The 5361-nt window shown below is 40.5% G+C and overlaps 1 long non-coding RNA gene across 1 annotated transcript; it reads right to left on the bottom strand.

Moving 5' to 3' along the window:
* Positions 1-3368: 3368 nt before the first annotated feature.
* LOC134947703 (uncharacterized) lies at positions 3369-4886 on the bottom strand. The gene is made up of 3 exons (XR_010182710.1): positions 4730-4886; positions 3790-3861; positions 3369-3641 (listed from the first exon to the last, which is right to left on the bottom strand). It is a non-coding gene; the product is annotated as an uncharacterized LOC134947703 (long non-coding RNA).
* Positions 4887-5361: the final 475 nt, after the last annotated feature.

The following is a 5361-nucleotide window of genomic DNA, read 5'->3' as shown; positions in this document are numbered from 1 at the left end:
TACAGCCTCAAGTCTTTTTGAATATGATGCCACAGGTTTGGCACACCTATCTTTGGGCATTTTCACCATTCCACTTTGCAGCGCCTCTCAAGCTCCATCAGGTTGGATGGGAAGCGTCGGTGCACAACCATTTTCAGATCTCTCCAGAGATGTTCAATCGGATTCAAGTCTGGGCTCTGGATGGGCCACTCAAGGACATTCACAGAGTTGTCCTGAAGCCACGCCTTTTATATCTTGGCTGTGTGCTTAGGGTCGTTGTCCTGCTGAAAGATGAACCGTCGCCCCAGTCGGAGGTCAAGAGCGCCCTGGAGCAGGTTTTCATCCAGGATGTCTCTGTACATTGCTACATTCACCTTTCCCTCTATCCTGACTAGTCTCCCAGTTCCTGCTGCTGAAAAACCTCCTCACATCACGATGCTGCCACCACCATTCTTCACTGTAAGGATGGTATTGGCCTGATTTCCTCCAAACATGACTCCTGGCATTCATGTCAGAGAGTTCAATCTTTGTCTCATCAGACCAGAGAATTTTGTTTCTCATGGTCTGAGAGTCCTTCAGGTGCATTTTGGCAAACTCCAGGCAGGCTGCCATGTGCTTTTTACTAAGGAGTGGTTTCTGTCTGGCCACTCTACCATACAGGCCTGATTGGTGGATTGCTGCAGAGATGGTTGTCCTTCTGGAAGGTTCTCCTCTCTCCACAGAGGAATGCTGTAGCTCTGACAGAGTGACCATCGGGTTCTGTGCTCACTGGGACCTTCAAAGCAGCAGATATTTTTCTGTACCCTTCCCCAGATTTGTGCCTCGAGACAATCCTGTCTCAGAGGTCTACAGACAATTCCTTTGACTTCATGCTTGGTTTGTGCTCAGACATGCACTGTCAAGTGTGGGACCTTCTATAGACAGGTGTATGCCTTTCCAAATCATCCAATCAACTGAATTTACCACAGGTGGACTCCAATTAAGCTGTAGGAACATCTCAAGTATGATCAGTGCAAACAGGTTGCACCTGAGCTCAATTTTGAGCTTCATGGCAAAGGCTGTGAATACTTACAGTATGCAAAAGAAATTGATGTGGCTATTGCACTGATTTACATTACTGTTACCAAGCAATAAATTCCGGCTGAATGAAGATGCTGATACTGATACCAAACTATTACCCTTATTTATCAATGAGTGATAAATTTCACTGTGAGTGATAAATTGCACCAGCCAATCAGCTCCTAACTTCCATGTCACAGGCTGGGTTTGAAAAATCCCAGTTAGGAGCGGATTGGCTGGTGAAATGTATCACTCATTGATAAATAAGGGCAATAGTTTGTAACATGGAAATTAGGAGCTGTTTGGCTGGTGCAATTTATCACTCACAGTGAAATTTATCATTCTTTGATAAATAAGAGCATGCCTATCTTATATCATTTTAACATTAAAAAAATCAATCAAGTATCACATGTTTGTTTGCAGGATAAATCTGTAGGTATGAAGCAGTAGTTGATAAACCTATTTTGACTCACTCGGTAGAGTCACATTATTAGGACCACCAGCTAATAGCCAGAGTAACCGTCGCATGCAGCACGGACAGCAGCTAGATTGTCTGAACTGTCATTTTAGACACTCGTCTGGTAGCCCCAGGTTAATTTTGATGGTGAGCTGCTCCACTGTAGCGTGTTGGTCAGCCCTCATGCACCTTAGTAGCCGACGTTCGCCTCTCACATCAATGGCACGTGGTGCTCCACAGTCATCACGTCGGTTTTTCGCAATAGCCCAGTCACGATGCACCTTCACCACAGTCGCACATAAACAGTTCACAAACTGCGCTGTTTCAGAAATACTACCACCCTTGGCCTGAAAGCCAATAATCATCCCTTTTTGCAACTCAGATAAAAGGCTCTTTTTACCTGTGACAGCAACGAGCGATATGTGTGGAAGCAGCCTATCGCACACCTTATATACTTCATGGGCTACACGCTGCCAATATCAAACGTAGGAGAGAGACATAATCAGAGCCGGATTAAGGGGGAACTCTGGGGTTAAGTACCTCTGTGCCCCATGCTGTGAGAGGGCCCCCTGCCACAGATCGGAACTCTATTACTGATCCGATCTGCGATGCTGCACTCCCTGCTTACACCACTGACAGCCATCTAACACCTGCTAGCGCTGCAATGCATTACTGGGCAGCCGAGCCGAACGACGGCTCAGCTGTTCAATGATAAGTGAAGCTGCAGTCTGCGGCTCCGTGACTGGTTGCAGCAGGGGCTGCAGGGAAGAAGGAGGCGGGATCCTGGACATGCACAGCTTCAGCGTGGGTGGAGGAGAGGGAGGAAAGTGCTCTCCTCCTGTTCTATGACACTTGCAATCAGATAAGCTGTTTTTAAAACTTTTTTATGGTATGGGCAACTACTACTTTGTGTAATGTCAATAAAATGTTAAAAATTGTATTACACTATGGTATTTTCGTTTCTCACTCTCTGCATTGTGCGAGCTGAGGCTATAGAAATCTGAATGACCGTTACATCCAGGAATTCACTGTCAGGAGTGGGGAATATCTGAATCTTCTAACACGCTGTTTAAAGGTGGTTATAAGACCACTCAATACGGTACTCATCTTATCTTAGGGTGCTTTTTGGTGGAGGCTAATTATTTTATCTATACTGCACTAGGAGGCGCCATTCTCATCTTGTTTTTTAGAATTCATTAAGATCTGCCTGAACAGCGGATCGTCTGGAGATTAGGCAGCCACCCCAGGAAACATAGGGGAAGTGCTTAGGACCAATTAAAAGTTTACTACAAACTATATGAACATCTAGAGGAAGGTTCTGTGCGCCAACTATCACCTTTTGAGTACTACAATATATATATATCACAATAGAAGAATTGGCGCCCACAGTACGTATCAATACTTAATAATGTAAACAACCCCTTTAAAAAAAAACTTTACTCCTAAAACATAATGGTGACATGTTCCATCTAAAAACTTTTATTATTGTAAAAACATACAATCAATATTTGTACATAGAAATAGTGGTAACTCGCTTCACCCTTTTTACAGATCAATGACCACAGTAGCAATTTACAGGGTGATATTCTGTAATATCCACTTTTTCTTTAACATGAGCTTCATAAGAAGACAACCCGACGCGTTTCGTCATTTCTCCAAGACTTCATCAGGGGTGGATCTATGATTGTATAAGAACTAATCAATAAAACATTCATAATTGTATATAATAGATATAAGGAACATCTCACATAAGAACGTTATAAAAAGTGCAGTATATACAAAAGAGCAAACAGAAAACAGAAGAAAAAAAAAAAAATCAATCTAGGATAACCTTCACAGAAAATATAATTATATTTTAGGAACGTACCTCAACTAAATGGTAAGTATGAATAGTATATAGAACCACAATCTCAACGGCTCATTCGTGAATGCTTGATGACAAGACCCTATAGGTCCCTAGGACTTCAAATTGGCCACTCAGTCAAGCCTAATAAAAACAATTACATCAAGTGCATTAAGCTAAATGACGCTATATATAAGACCCAATTAGCTGGTCAGGGAAAGCAACACGTACCTTGTAGTGAGACAATTTGCACATGGAAAATCAGATCCTCAGGTTCAAAGACAAATCACTTAGTAGGTGAACCTAGCAATTTTTATATTAGTAAATTAATTATTGGGATTCAAATTGGCCACTCAGTCAAGCCTAATAAAAAACAATTACATCAAGTATATTAAGCTAAATGACGCTATATATAAGACCCAATTGACTAGTCAGGGAAAGCAACACATACCTTATAGTGAGACAATTTGCACATGGAAAATCAGATGCTCAGGTTCAGAGACAAATCACTTAGTAGGCGAACCTAGCAATTTCATATTAGTAAGTCAATTATTGGAATTTAATATAATATAATAATTTATTTGAATTGATGAATGTTCTACCCATAGAATGATTATATAAATCCACAAAAGGGCTATACTCTCCCCTTAAATTCATATGACGAAGTAATATAGCATATCCCCTCTCAAAAATAATCATACGGGGAAATAATACTTATAAGGATCATATTTATCCTAAAATATTCAATGAAATGTAGGAAAAGAGGGGGTATCCTTATCAACCCAGTGGATTCTTAAATTTACAATAAAATTAATTGGTGTGCTTAACATCATAAATCCTTTAATTGTTAAATCCACAGACATATTTTTATAGAATCTATTGTAACATTCTGACAAATATAAGCACAGTTTACATAGTATCAAAGGCATAATTTACACAGTATCAAAAGTACAGTTTACAAAGTATCAGTAATTAGTAGGAACCTAATTCACAATGGTGCCTTAATGCTGCAAAAACAATCCTTACCCTCAATAGATCTGCAAAGGTGGCTCAACATCTGTGTAATGAAACACTGAGCCACAAAACTGCTTTATAAAGGGAATGGAGGTGACATCATCACACTTGTTAATGTGCATAAAAAATACCAAAAAACAGTGATTAAAAATGGAACTATAAATATACCATCAATTTAGTGAATAATAGTACTTATTTGCTAATCCTCAATCCCTTAAAAAGTTTATAATACTTAAAAATATCTGAGAAAACCATTTATTAATGTTTTACCCATAATTCTATTCACTACAGCAATAAATCCACACCATGATTGACATTTACCTGCATCCAATCATTAAATTGCAGGGCGGAACACTATGCTGTCAGTGCTCATTTACCTCACAAACCTGACATCAGCTAGCAATCGCAGCCCATCCTTTAAATAAAGAAATGTGCTGCCTAACACACACTCCTACTCGCGGCGGAATACATTGCCGCACTCGCTCCTATCGCCCACATATTAGCGCTGGCCAGAGGCCGTGCGTTCCAGCGCCATTACTATGCGCTCCACAGGGACGGCCAGACTCTTCCTTTCATGTGATCCAGTCACATGACCCTTTCTCTCCAATGGTGCCGCTCCGAGGTCCTGGCGCTGGTCAGAAACCTTGCGTTCCAGCACCATTACTATGCGCTCCACAAGGACGGCCAAACACTTTCTAACATGTGCTCCAGTCACCTGATCCCATCTATCCAGTAGCGCAACGCCAAGGTTTTAAACACCTGGGGATAACGATTATCAAATTCTTAAAGTGATAATTCATCCGTGTGGGGTAAACGGACCTATAATATAATATAAAGTGCAACCATAAACCACCAGTGCATATGGTAACTGTACTTAAAACTAATAAGGACCTATAGATATAATAACTAAACATATATATATATAGATAGATAGATAGATACACACACACATATACACATACAATATAGTGGATAGTGTTGACCTATTCTTCCTTAAACTCTATTGAGT

This window comes from Pseudophryne corroboree, chromosome 8 (genome assembly GCF_028390025.1).
Source record: "Pseudophryne corroboree isolate aPseCor3 chromosome 8, aPseCor3.hap2, whole genome shotgun sequence".
Classification (NCBI taxonomy): Eukaryota; Metazoa; Chordata; class Amphibia; order Anura; family Myobatrachidae; genus Pseudophryne; species Pseudophryne corroboree.
The sequence above is the reverse complement of the archived record's forward strand: the minus strand, read 5'-3'. Positions and strand labels throughout refer to the sequence as shown.